At 39.3% G+C, this 15307-nt stretch overlaps 1 protein-coding gene across 9 annotated transcripts in view; it reads right to left on the bottom strand.

The window, feature by feature from the left end:
* Positions 1–15307, bottom strand: part of CNTN4 (contactin 4) — a 958186-nt gene that overhangs the window by 896298 nt on the left and 46581 nt on the right. Inside the window, exon 1 of one of the 9 annotated variants that reach the window (XM_079933657.1) lies at positions 8651–8745. The exons of the other annotated variants lie outside the window; for them this stretch is intronic. The gene's annotated coding sequence lies outside the window, so the exon portion shown is untranslated. Of the gene's footprint in view, positions 1–8650; positions 8746–15307 lie in introns of those variants that run through there. 9 annotated transcript variants of the gene reach the window in all.

Below are 15307 nucleotides of genomic sequence, written 5' to 3'. Positions count from 1 at the left end.
ACTCTGGTTAGTGTCAGAACTGCACTGAATTATAGGACATTCAGCTGGTGTCAAGGAAAGTTGCTTGGTGTGGGATTAAAAGAAAAAAAAAATCCTCACGTATGGCGTCAGAAGCGTTGTGAGTATGGTGCTGGTGTGAGACTAAAGGAGAAGTGTACTTTTCCTACACACTCTCTGTTGTGTGGTCCACCATGTGGATATCCTTCTGCCAGAACCTGGAACACCCTTGTGCTTCAGTTGCATCAGGGAAAATTCTGATCATATATCAATTTTGCTCCATCATTAATGATATCTGGAGCCCAAGACAGAAGTGGAGTCGCTCTTTCTACTTCCTTCTGCCTCTGTTAACACACTGATCACACACCAGGCTCCTTCACTGTACCCCTGTATCTCCTCAGATCTCTCTCTTCACCTCCACTCTCCCCAGCCTATCACAAGCCACCCTCTTTCCTGAAGAGCTTTCTCTGTTTTGAATCTTCTTCCCTCCACCCATTTTTTATATAGCACTAAAATGACCTTTATAAAAGATCTGGCTAGGACTTTTTCTATTTATAATCACCTAATAACCTTCCATTATCTCATAATAAAGCCTAGATATTTTAACATGCCCTAAAAATTCATGATCTAGGCCCCCTTCCTCTCCAGCTTCATCCTCCAGTATCCACTTGATTCAGCCACAAGTATTTCCATCTATTCCTAGAATTACAATATGTTTTTCTCTTCCTGCACCTCTGCATGTACATTTGAAGAAAGCTTCAAAACTCAAAGCTTTCTGCCCTATTTGCCTAGCTAAGACCTCCTTATCCTTCAGAACTCCATTCATTGGCCGCCCTGTTTTACTCACTCATAGCAATTAGTACTCATTTTTATCACTTACCACAGCCATAAATAAACAAAAATATGATTAGTTGTTTAGCATCTATCTCTCACCCCAAAACTTAAGCTCCATGAAAAGAGGGGTGTCCCCTCTGTTCCCAAATGTCTGCTCAGGATCCAGCACAGAAGTGTGTACAGAGGAGAAAGGTGCTCAATACATACTTATTGAATTTATAAACCAAATATGAAGATGGCATCAAGGGGAATGGGGTGCAAACTTCATAATACACACCGATGTGCACTGCTGAACCACACAAGGCACCCCCAGCAAATGACAACGCATTCCAAGCCCCTACTGAGGAAGCTGTAACAGACCTCAAGAAAGCCTTTAGATAGTTTGGAAGCACTGCTAGAGCTATGTGATAAAATAAACCTGGGTTCTGACAATTTATTGAGAACTTGGTATGTGCTAGGGAATGTGTCATGAAGTTGGCCTGGATCCTATCACTTCTTCCTCATCACAGCCCTTTGAAGTGAGTACTATTATTATCTCCATTTTAAAATCATTGAAACTAGGGCTCAGAAAATTTATTTGGCTTGCCTGAAGTCACAGCAAAATAATTAATACATGGTCAGCCAGCCAGGACACAAACTCAGTTTGTCCACCTTCAGATCCTAAGCCCTTAACCACTATGCAGTATCATCTCACCAGTAGCATTTGCACGACCTTGGCCAAGATGACCCTCCTACAAGGTTCACCATGGCCTTTTGAGTAAAAGGAGGGTGTTAGACCAAATAACTGCCCAAGTGCTTTTCACCTCTAACAATCAACAGCACGCATATTTATACAGTCACAGAAGGAACACTGTGAGACTGACATTCAATGATAAAACTTTTTAAACTACAATTTAGTAACAAGTCCTTCCCATCCCACTTTAGCTTTTCCATAAACAAATCAGGTAACTCTGCATTTGACTGAACTATTATTTTTCAAGCAATTTTACTAATCCAAGCATAAGAAACTGGGGAAATAGAGGGGAAAGGAAAGCAAGGAAAATAAAAGGGTCTGAGTGAGCTTTGGAGTTCAATAACAAGGAAAAGGAAAGAAGCATTTTTAATTTTCAAATTACATAACCAGCCAAGGCAGGTGGTACAAGGTTAAAGACAAATGTGAGCAAGGTTTGTCAAAGGATTAAACTAAACGTTTTAAAAAAGAGTCAGGCTGTGTCAAATGGATCTTATTATTGTTCAGCTAAAAAAAGACCATAGTGGGACAAACATAATCCACTTAAACGCTGCTTTAAAAATGAAATAGAGCATTTTTAATGGCTGCTTACAGATCTCACTTCCTGCAAATCACCTACAAAAAAATGGCTCACCTCACACAACAGAATACTTCAACAGTCCTCAGAAAAAGCCAGTGAAGGGGGAAGTCTCAAACACCTGGCAGAAAGATAATCCGTTTAATAAAAAAATCCATGGGGTAGAATACCTTTCATGAGGAGGGTCTCAAAACCAACCTTCTGATGTCGTTTGCATCCTTTTCCCACTGCTCTGAGGACCTACAATCCTTTCCCAATGTTCAGGTAAAACTGGCTTGTATCACCAGATGAAAAGCTTGATAAAGAACCCGAGATAGGTCAGGACAAGAGGAGACAATGGATGCCTAACAATTTTGTATTTTGTTTTGATATTTAATTTTTTAAATATTAAGAAAGTTCATAAGGAAGTGTTACGGGCATAGATATGGCAAGGTTTGGGCATATGTTGAAATTAACTGTTTTCTTTTAAAATGAAAAAAAAAATGTTCAAACTCATGAGAGCAGTGTGTTCATACTGAGGAACAAAACTCTTAGGGGAAAGACCTTGGTTAAAAGTATCAATTCTGGAACATTAATCTTACATAACCATCTCCCTGATCGGATCTGGTCTTGTGCTAAGACAGTCAATCAGCGCTCCAGGAACAAGATGTAGGCTTGATGCCAAGAGCACTGATTGTGATCTGAGATCATAATCACCCATCTCTCTTGCCTCTCAGGATTCCCACACCATGCATTAGGCCTCAGAGGTTGTGAGCTGAAAGTCCCTGGACCAAATGTGGCACAAGGTATGTCCTGTCCAGCCCACTCAGTGCTGCCTGCACTGCCTTAGGCCATGGAAAAAATGCTGGATTATTTCCCAATATTCTAAAATTTGCAGATTTAACCCCTCCAAACAAACAAACAATCAAACAAAAAACAATGGATACTTTGCTTCTCTTGAAAAAGTGAAGATCTAGAAACAATGGGCTCAAATTCCCAAATGGCAAAACCAGCAGCATATGCTGCCTGTTCTCCAGCCTCCCCTGCAGACTCAACCACTCACATATCCTATAACTAATCTGATTCTCCTGCTCTTTGTGGTCCGTGCTGGCAAGGACATTTTCACTTCTCTGTATCAGTGATGATTCACTTCATTGAGAGTCTAGGCTCTTTTCAAATGTGGAACAGGCAAGAAGATGAGGATAATTGTCCCAGCCATTTTCATCTAAGTGGCCAGCATTTTTGACGGTTGTCTGTGGTGCAAGGGCTCACTTTGTCCTTCATAATTCTTTTAGCAGTTGTTGAGACCACAATCACATTTGTATGGTAAGAAACTTAATTAAAAGCTTTGATTTCTCTATTATTTATGAAATGTATCTTAAGAGACATTGAGTATGTATGTACTGAAACATTAATGCACAAATAATAAAGGACAATAGACTTTTGGAAACATACCTAAACTTCTTACATTAATACTTTTGGAAAACTCCCCCCCCCCCACTTTGTCTGTCTTTGTGTTATAAGCTGCATTTTCTGGAACATAAAATTTGATGTGTAACTTGGCCACTCTGTCCTACTTGCCAGGGTTGTTAAAAAGCCCTTCATTTCCATTTCCCATGTAGGACAGCATATTCAAGATTAAAGAACATGTGAATTAAATCCTGGCAACTTCTACTAAATTGAATCCAAACACTAGTCCTTGTAATTTAGGGTATGAGGTTGAGGCTCCAACTGTACTTTCAGTATAAGTGAAATCATCCTCCCTAATTTGGGGTTCTTTTCATTCATTCTGATAGATTCCTGGGAGTGATTTTATGCAAATGTGTTTATTCAGTCATGTTTCTTGATTGAAAACAATGATTTACTCTGCACCTACTCATGAAAGACAATTTCTGAGAAAATCTGAAGGGAAAAGTTTTTAAGTCAGCAACAATAATTCAAGATTAACTGAAAACATTCATTTAAAACTATAGCTACGTCAGTTACTGCAATGTGGAATGAATATATTTTAATATATAAAGCTAACATTTATTGGACACCTCCTATAAGCTAGCATTATCCTAGGACATCTCCTTGGATATTTCACTTGATCATCTCAAAAACCAATTTTTATAAATGAGGAAACAGGCTTAAATCTTACAAAGCTTATCCAAAGTCACCCAGGTAGTAAGCAATACAGTCACATTTGAAACCAGAAATTATGCCAGAGATTGTTCATTTTTAAATTTTTACTTTGTAGAGGTAATCCCCAATTTATACACACAAAACATACAAAGATTCCTTTCCCATTCATTTTCCCCTGTGAGAGTCTACAGTTTTACAAGTTCCTCTACTGATCTTTATACACCAGTCCTTTGGCAACTTAAAACCCGCTGATTCGAGGAACTCCTTCTCCAGCTCATCCTTTCCTCAGCTGGTTCTGAGTGATCCCACCAAGGCTAACCACCTCTCTTCTCCCAACCCCAATAAATGCACGTGCCTTGTTCTTCCTTCTCCCTGGGATGCACATCTTCTCCAGATATTTTCATATCGCCTACCTTAAAACCCTCTTCCTCTAAGAAGCCATCATCCATCAGTCTCACCCCATTCTCACTCTTATTACCCACCAGACCTTATGCAATCTACTTTATTATACTCATATGTGTTTACTTCATGTATTTCACTTTTTAAGTATTTTCTTCTATTTTCACAAGTGTAAGAGTAAGTTCATATCAGAAAGCAAAACTTCTCTTTCTTTAAAAATCTCTTTGGGAAAGTAATGAAAGAGAAATGCCTCAAGGAGATAGGCAAGAAGAAAAGCAGGGAGGTTATGAGGAAAACTAGAATGAAGAGGTTCAGATATACAGATGTGAAATTTTAATGATCCCAAAATGATTGACAGACATAAGATAAGCACCCCATAGACACAGGCTTACCTATTCCAAAATAGCCAGGTATTCACACCAGGAGGGCATAAAATCTAACCTCTCAATACACATCATGGAAATTTGGGCAGCCTTCCTCATGGTTTCACTCAACTGCAGAACTACCAAAACAGGGACCAGAAGATTCGCATAGTTTTATCCTAACCCGACCACTATGTAATGCTGTGATCCTGTGATAAGTTACTTGACTTCTCTCAGTTTCCATCTCCTCATCTATAAAACAAGCATTCATTGAGAGTCTACAAAGAATCTTACAAGCCAATGGAGACAAAGGCTTCTCCAAATCAGGGTTCATATGTAGTTGCATGCTCATTCTTCCACACGCATAATGGGCAAGAAGTCCTCCTAGGACAATCACACCAGGAAACAAAGAGCTGACCACTGTCACTGCGTACTGCTGCCTCATGGTGGCGCTGTTTACGGAGGCTGTGGAGGAAGCTGAGCTATTGCTGCAATGGGATCTCCAGAGGGGCCCCGCATGCCACTTGGAGGACAATTTCACTTCCTGGAGGCTAAGCTCATCAAAGATGCGTAGTTGTCGGGCTTCCAATATTCTCATGACTCAGATTTTTTTAATTTCCACAAACAGCCACCTCCCAGGTCCCGAGCCGGTCATGGAAGCACTGGCAGGAATGGCTCTGGCATCTTCCATCTTTCCAAAATGCCAACTCTTTTCCTTCAAAGATCACAAGGGCTTTTGCTTTTCAGTCCGACTGTACCCCTCTAAGGCAGCCCTGCTACCAGCCTGCCATTAGGGGGAAACTCGCACATATGCTTCTAAGGAGAGAAATTCTGGAATCTCTATCGATGGAGAAGAGAAAAAGCAAACCCAAGTAACCCTCCTCCCCCCCCTTAGGACCTCATCGACAAAATGTAATTATGAAGCACGTTAAATGTTTTGGTGAAAAAGTAAACTTGTGATGAGAAAACAATAGAGGGAAATCGAATGTAAATTGGAGGGTGAAAGAAGTGCTTTCTGAGGAAACGGCATATAATCTGAGATCTTAAGGATGAATAGAAATTGCCGGGGGGCACCTGAGGAAAAATAAACCACATGCGCAAGGACTCTGGAGCAGACAAGCCGTAGATGTGTTTGAGAAAATAAGTAGGCCAATACAGTTCATGGTGGAGAACAAGGTGGGGAGTGAGTAGATGAACCTGGAGAGGAAGGCCAGGTCCAGATCGGGTGGAGCCTTGGACTATGTGGTCCCCAAGACCGACCCTCCCGGACTCCGTGTCCACTGGCAACTTAGCACAAACAAATTCACTTAAAAATAGTTTTCAATCAAGTCAGGGAAAAGAGAAGAGTCAGGTCTTGTAATACAAAGGTTATGGGGGTGTTCTCTGATCTTAATCACCAGTTGTCTGAGCAGCGGATCCTGGGGGGCCCCAAAGTCTCTGTTCTCAGAAAAGTTCCCTCCCAGGTACAAATAATCTGTATTCACATGTCCTGTGGTAACGGGTGCCCCAGTTTTTCATAAAAGATAGAGTCTCCATATTCAGAAGTTGATGGGTCAGGTGTCTGAGGCAAATTTCCACTGCTGTACAGGAATTAATTAATGCAGTCAGGTAAGACAGAGAGAGAGAGTTGGGGAATTCAGGTTTAAAATTAGCTTTCTGAACATAATGAGAAGATTATGTATAAGGCTCACTGGCTTTTTTTTTTTTTTTTTTCCTGGAAACAGTCTTTCAGGAGAAAGATAAGTTAAATGAAAATGACTGTCAGGATGCCAAAGTCTATAACACCAAAACACTTAACAAATCTTGGAAAGATATCTGAACCGAGAGAGACAGATGATGGAAGAGGTTTTGTTATTGTCAGATTTAGGACATTAGCTGTTTTGCTATCTATCAACTCTATTTACCACAAGCAGGGCTTTTTCTCTGGTCAGTCCCATGTAGATAGAAAGATTCTAGTGACTTCATTTCCTCTGTATTTCTGGCTTTTTCATGGATCACACAGAGGATGATTAAATGGCTTTTCTGTATTGTTTGCTAAATTTGACTCTTCCCACGAATTGGGGGTGGTTCCCATGGGAACCTCTGGACATGATATAAGAGCAAAACAGATCACAGATAATCATTGGAGTCTCTACTGAAAGCGCACTTGGCAAAATACTTTATTTGCCATTTCTGTATGAACAATTCTCTAATACATATAAATCCTAGATCTAAGAAAGTAAAAATGTGTTTTGTTGTTGCTTAATTCTCATCCCAAATAAAACTCATGGAAATTTTTCCATTCAAAAAAAAGTTATTTTGCACACAAACTCAGTCAAGGACCTTATACCAGAAACTGCCACTAATGTCATTTGAGCAAAATAGGCCAGTGTCGCTGGAATGGCTCAGACTGGAATGGAATTTGAAGGAGAGAAAAATTATCATATTTTTCCATATTTATCCATAGACAACACAAATTATTACTTTGAAAAACAGCAGAATGTAAATTTTATAAACCAACATAACATCATATTGCTTCAAATGGGCATTATTCACGTAGATAAGGTACAACTGGAAATAAACTATAAAAAAACTCTCATGTGCATTTGTCATTTTCATTTGATCACAAAAACTTTCTAAAAATCTGTAAGCTACAGATCCCACACTACTGTCTTTCTAATAGCATTACCTCTTTGTAAAATTTATGCATGTCTACAACTCTAGCCAAAGCCAACATAATCTCTCACCTGGGAAACAGAAATAGCCTCTTTTTTTTTTTTTCTTAATAGATCTTTATTGGAGTATAATTGCTTCACAATACTGTGTTAGTTTCTGTTGTACACCAAAGTGAATCAGCTATACATATACATATATCCCCTCCCTCTTGAGCCTCCCTCCCACCCTCCCTATCCCACCCATCTAGGTCGTCGCAAAGCACCGAGCTGATCTCCCTGTGCTATGTGGCTGCTTCCCGCTAGCTATCTATTTTACATTTGGTAGCGTATATATGTTGATGCTACTCTCACTTCGCCCCAGCTTCCCCCTCCCACCCTGTGTCCTCAAGTCCAGAAATGGCCTCTTAACTGCTCTCCCCAATTTTCACTTCAGACCTTTCTCTATACAGCAGCCAGAGCAATACTTAACAGACAAACAGACCACTATTTAAACCCTCCGACTACCTCCCACCTCAGTCAGAATAAAATTCAACACCTTTACCATGGTGTACCATTCCCTTTGTGAAAAGGCCACATTTAATCTCATTTTTATCCCCTTGCCACAATTTTTCTCACAAACTTATTTTACTTGCTACATAGAATTCCTCTCCTCCTATACTCACATTTAAACTCACTCGCTTGCACCTCCACCGTGCCTGTGAAACTGCCTTTATCAAGGTCAACAATGAACCACTCCCCCCAAAATAAATAAGATACAAGGATTTAATGTACAACACAGGGAATATAACCAATATTTCATAATAACTTTAAATAGAGTATAAAAATATTGAATTACTATGTTGTACATCTGGAACTAATGCAACATTGTTAATGAACTATATTTCAATAAGAAATAAAGGTAATGAGGTTACCAAAGCCAATAACCAATACTTAGTAGTCATCTTTGACACAGTTGATCACTTCCTCCTCCTCCATATTGTTTTTGTCCACTTACTTTTTAGGCAATCCGCTTTTCTTCTGCCACAAGGGTTGTTCCTTTTCAGCTTTTGCTGCTGGTTGCCCCTCTTCTTCTAGAATTTTGTAATGATGCAGTAACGCAATCCTTGGTTACCTCCTCTACTCCATTCACTCCCATGGTGATCTCATTTCATCTTGAGGCTTTAAATATCATTAATATGCTCATAACTCCTAAATTTCTGTCTCCAGCCCAGACTTCTTCTAAACGCCAGACAGTTAGCTCCAAATCGCTGTTTTACTTCACTGCTTAGATGCCCTATTGGTGAGTTACTGCCATAAAACTTCTGCATAACATATTGCCTCAAAACTCAGTGACTGGGGGGACTCTACTCAATACTCTGGAATGACCTATATGGGAAAAGAATCTAAAAAAGAGTGGATATATGTATATGTATAACTGATTCACTTTGCTGTACACCTGCAACTAACACAACATTGTAAATCAACTATACGCCAATAAAATCTAAAAAAGAAAACTCAGTGACTTATTCCAGAATAAAACTTATTCTCAAGGATCTGTAGGTCAGTGAGGATCTGATGATCTAAGCTGGGCTCAGCGGGCAGCTCTGGTCTAGCTGCACTTGGCTGGGTAACTGCCTCACCTGCACTCACTGGACGACCGAGTCAGAAGACAACTATTGAGGGAAAGCTCTTCTCATCATGGCGACAGAAAGCTCTTCTCACAAGAGGCTGCGCCCAACCCTGTGAGCACATTTCAACCCCGCTTCATCTCACTGCTAATGACCCACTGGCCAAAGACAATCACACTGCCCACACTAAGTCAGGAGGGGGGATACAGTGTACCCGAGGTCGCAAGGAACAGTAACCGCAGTGTGTAACAGACATCTCCCACTTTACGTCTCCAAGCCCACCCCATCCAAACCTGCTCCAGCTCAAGTCTTTACCATGTTAATCTTCTATTTGTTCAAGACCAAACACTTACAGTCATCCTGGACTCCTCTTTCTCACACACTCCACTTCAGCCTACAAAATATATTCAGAATCTGGCAAAGTCTCACCATCTTGGCCACCTCCTTCTACGAGCCATTAGGGTGTGTCTCCTGGTTCACTCCATTATTCTAGCAGGTCTCCCTGCTTATACTCCCCCAGCCCCAGTCCATGCCCCTTAACTCACACCCCCAAGATGGCCGCTCATTTCATTCAGAGTCAGAATGAACTCCTGACAGTGGTTTACAAGACCCTGCATGGTATCACTGATTACCTCTCCACATGCGCCTCCCACCTCCTTCTCACTCACTTTGTTCTGGCATCAGACACTTCCTTGAGGCCTTCTGAACAAGCCAAGCCTAATGCTTGCTACCTACCTCTTCTGCACTAGCTCCTACCTAGGCCTGGCAATTTCTTCTCCTAGATACTCACGTGACTGACTTCCCCAGCTCCTTCAATATTTTGCTTGAATGTCGTCTGCTCTGTGAGACCTGTCTTGACTGCAGTATTTTAATTTGTAGCCCACCCACTCTAAACCTCCACACTAATTCTTTTCATATCACTGATGAGCTAATACTCCACATAACTTATTTATTATGCCTGTTTATTGTCCACTCTCCCCCAACACCTTCCAATGCCCTACCCTGACAAGATGTGCCATGAGCGGGAAAAAAAAAAGAAAAGCTTTACTTTGTTCACTGGTGTATATATCCCACACACTTGAATAGCACCTGGAACCCAGCAGGCTACAGAAATGCATTCAGTCACGTATTGCCATTCTCACCCAGACTGAACTCCTTCTTGCCTCAGAGCCCTGACACCTGCTGTTCCTTCTGCCTGGAACCATCTTTGCCTCTCATCCTTCACATCTCTGCCCACACATCACTTCCTCAGAGAGGCCATCTCTGGTCACCTTAACTAAAGCACACTCCTTCTTCTTGCCTCTTTGTCTCATTTTCCTGCTTCATTTTCTTCATCATACTTTCACACTTTCAAAAATATCTAATTGATTTGTTTGCTTATTACTGTATGTCTTCTCCTACAAGGGTGAAAGCCCCATGAGAACAGGGACATGGTCTACCTTACTCATCACTGTCTCCTCAATTCACCTGGAACAGTGCCTAGTGGGTCAGTAAGAACTGAAATAGTTCCTTAATAAATCAAGGTCCCTCCTCAAAGGGAGGGCAATACAAATCTCATCCACCTAACGTGGAAGAAAAAATGGTAACTGCATTGAAGGGAGGGCAAGCCTTAAGAAATTAAACAGAGGGTACATGAGTTTTGTGGTTAAACAGAATGCTCCCAAGTTCAGTCATTCTTAAAAGCTATAGGAGAGTGCACAATGCTTCCAAGAGAAGCGCGCTTGAGAACTACTCTAGGAGGAAAACCAAGAAAAAGCAGCTTCTGGTGCTCACTTCAGGTTAACTATTTTCCTCAATAAGAAAACATGCATAAAATGAACAAGCAAGTTACTTGATGTTTAAAATGATTAAGTGCAAGCTGGGATAGCTTTGAAGTAGCTGCCACATAATCCCCAGGGGAGGATCTGTAGACAAATATCCACACTATCCCTTGGAAATAGATTTCTCCAACAAGGGGGAAAAAATAAATAAAAATATGTCCCACGCAAGGTAGAGACACATGCACTTTCACATTTCCAAAAAAAGCAAGGAAACAAAGAGATGCTACTTTTCCAAGAATGTTAACACGTAGAGCCATGTTAGGAATTAGTTTTAGAATACATTACAAATAACAATAACTAATCTTTAGCTGGCATTTTTATTATTATTTTCTTTCTTATTAAAACCACTGTTATCAACCTTTATTTCCCACAACCACCCCATGAAGTAAATACTTCTATCACAAGTTTAGAGATGAGGAAACAGGAACAGATAGTGTGAACAACTTGCCTGAAGTTACTTAGCTTAAACCCAGAGTTTTGCTCCAGAGTGTATGCTGTGAACCCCTGTGGTAAAAGCTTCTCAAAGGGTAATATTAGTATAAGGAGTGCTTACAATGAGCTGAGTACGGTGCTAAGCACTTTGAAGATATTGGCTTATAAATGTATATGAATCAACCTAATCATTATTTTCTGAATTCTAATCCTGCATGTCCACATACCTTACAACATGAAAAAATTAACAAAAGCTATTTCACTCTGTTCCCTATTCTGTTTGCACTGAGACCCAAATGTCTGCCTGATAACCTTTTGGACATCATTTTTAGCTATTGGACTAGCATGGGCCAGGCCTCTGGTTCTGTAATCAGTACAAAAAAGTAAAAACACACAAGTTGACCAGGTAACCTACAAGGCAGCTGGTTCTTGCCATTTTACAAAGCACTAAAATAATTTTATATTACAGGGAAAACTCACTGCATCAACTTATATAAATATAAGCTTTACTATTCTTAAAAACCATGGGCTTAACTGCCTTTGTATAAAAATACACATAACCTAGGTTAGCATCTAAGTAGCAAGCTGTTTCAGAGACATCAAATACAGTTACAAAATTTCAGACAGAGTTTCTTATGATCTAGGGATATGCTATTTTCTTACTATGAAGGTCACCACCTTAAGCACATGGACCTGAAAGGTGCTTTTAGGGTAGAGCAATAACTATAATCCAGTGCGGCCTCTGAAGTGAGCATTAATCTCAAATTGATAATTAACGGTCTCGTGAAACACTTCTCACTGTATCCCTCCACAGACTAAACGTTGCCATCACCTACCTTCACAGGTGTCCCATGCTCTGCCTAAACACAATCAAGTGGAAGCTGTACACCCCTCACAAAAAAATAAAACCATTGTCTACTGTCCTGAGGTTTTTACTCTACCACTACTCTTTGTACTACTCCATCACTTGACCCAACTTGAGGACTGCCATAAGGCAGATGAACATTTCTGAAAAGATGTAAGAAATTAATAGGTGACCTGAAGGCTCAACACAATGTGAAACCTGCCTGGTTTGCTCTAAACTACAAAAACAAACCTCTCAGATTAGCGCAGAATCAATAAAATAAACCCAACTCAGTACAATTAAAGAAAATCTACAATATTTTGTATAAGTAATGAAAATTAATAGACTCAGTCAACAGATACACACAAAAAACCACTCGAGGAAGCGGGTATAATGTTTAATTGGCATCCAAAGGTAATCCGCTAAATGTTAGAAAGTATTAAATGTACATCTTACAAAAAATTACATTTGTCCTTGACTTTTGTTTCTCTCTGATCCACGTTATTAACACATCATAATACATTATATATGCCACATATTGTAACTGGCCCAAGGCATCTACACATATGAAAGGAGAGATATTAACATTCACTGACTCATTTAATTTTGTCATCACCTGACAATTATTAAGTGCATTTATCAAGCCTCATAAGATTTATACAAACTGGATCATTTTATGCTACCATCATAGCCCAAGAAACGGTGTATGTTTAAAGCCCAAATTGTAAAATTGGAATTAATCTTACTACTATATTTGTGGGATTTTAGTATTTTTTATATTTTTTATAATTGTGAATTTTTCTTTTTATTTCTGCACTGCTATATATATATATATATATATATATATATACATATATATATATATATATATACTTTTTTGAATTATATTTTTTATACAGCAGGATCTTATTAGTTATCTATTTTATAGACATTAGTGTATATATGTAAATCCCAATCTCCCAACTGATCCCACCACCATCACCCGCATCCCACTTTCCCCCCTTGCTGTCCATACGTTTGTTCTCTACATCTGTGTCTCTATTTCTGCCTTGCAAACTGGTTCATTTGTACCATTTTTCTGGATTCCACATATATGTGTTAATATACGATATGTTTTTCTCTTTCTGACTTACTTCCCTCTGTATGACAGTCTCTAGGTCCATCCACATCTCTACAAATGACCCAGTTTTGTTCCTTCTTATGGCTGAGTAATATTCCATTGTATATATGTACCACATCTTCTTTATGTATTCGTCTGACGATGGGCATTTAGGTTGCTTCCATGACCTGGCTATTGGAAATAGTGCCGCAGTGAACATTGGGGTGCATGTGTCTTTCTGAATTATGGTTTTCTCTGAGTATATGCCCAGTAGTGGAATTGCTGGGTCATATGGTAATTCTATTTTTAGTTTTTTAAGGAACCTCCATGCTGTTCTCCATAGTGGCTGTATCAATTTACATTCCCACCAACAGTGCAAGAGGGTTCCCTTTTCTCTACACCCTCTACAGCATTTGTTGTTTGAGCAGCTTTACATGTGCCTCTTGGATATCTGTATATTTTCTTTGGATAAATGTCTATTTAGGTCTTCTGCCCATTTTTGGATTGGGTTGTTTGTTTTTTTAATATTGAGCTGCATGAGCTGTTTATATATTTTGGAGATTAATCCTTTGTTCGTTGATTCGTTTGCAAATATTTTCTCCCATTCGGAGGATTGTCTTTTCGTCTTGTTTATAGTTTCCTTTGCTGTGCAAAAGCTTTTAAGTTTCATTAGGTCCCATTTGTTTATTTTTGTTTTTATTTCCATTACTCTAGGAGGTGGATCAAAAAAGATCTTGCTGTGATTCATGTCAAAGAGTGTTCTTCCTATGTTTTCCTTTAAGAGTTTTATAGTGTCTGGTCTTACATTTAGGTCTTTAATTCATTTTGAGTTAATTTTTGTATATGGTACTAGGGAGTGTTATAATTTCATTCTTTTACGTGTAGCTGTCCAGTTTTCCCAGGACCACTTATTGAAGAGGCTGTCTTTTCTCCATTGTATATCCTTGTCTCCTTTGTCATAGATTAGTTGACAATAGATGTGTGGGTTTGTCTCTGGGCTTTCTATCTTGTTCCACTGATCTATATTTATTTTTGTGCCAGTAACATATTGACTTGATTACTGTAGCTTTGTAGTATAGACTGAAGTCAGGGAGTCTGCTTCCTCCAGCTCCGTTTTTTTCCCTCAAGACTGCTTTGGCTCCTCGGGGTCTATTGTGTCTCCACACAAATTTTAAGATTTTTTTGTTCTACTTCTATAAAAAAAAAAAATGCCATTAGTAATTTGATAGGGATTGCACTGAATCTGTAGATTGCTTTTTGGTAGTATAGTCATTTTCACAATATTGATTATTCCCATCCAAAAACATGGTATATCTCTCCATCTGTTTGTCTCATCTTTGATTTCTTTTATCAGTGTCTTACAGTTTTCTGAGTACAGGTCTTTAACCTCCTTAAGTAGATTTATTCCTTGGTATTTTATTCTTTTTGTTGCAATGGTGAATGGGATTGTTTCCTTAATTTCTCTTTCTGATCTTTTGTTGTTAGTGTATAGGAATGCAAGAGAAATCTGTGCATTAATTTTGTATCCTGCAACTTTACCAAATTCATTGATTAGCTCTAGTAGTTTTCTGGTAGCATCTTTAGGGTTCTCTGTGTATAGTATCATGTCATCTGCAAACAGTAACAGTTTTACTTTTTCTTTTCCAATTTAGATTCCTTTTATTTCTTTTGCTTCTCTGATTGCCGTGGCTAGGACTTCCAAAACTTTGTTGAATAATAGTGGCGAGAGTGGATCTCCTTGTATTTTTCCCGATCTTAGAGGAAATGCTTTCAGTTTTTCACCATTGAGTATGATGTTTGCTCTCGGTTTGTCATATATGGCCTTTATCTCGGTTTGTCATATATGGCC

The sequence above is a fragment of the Stenella coeruleoalba genome (assembly GCF_951394435.1).
Source record: "Stenella coeruleoalba genome assembly, chromosome: 10".
In the NCBI taxonomy this organism is placed as follows: Eukaryota; Metazoa; Chordata; class Mammalia; order Artiodactyla; family Delphinidae; genus Stenella; species Stenella coeruleoalba.
The sequence above is the reverse complement of the archived record's forward strand: the minus strand, read 5'-3'. Positions and strand labels throughout refer to the sequence as shown.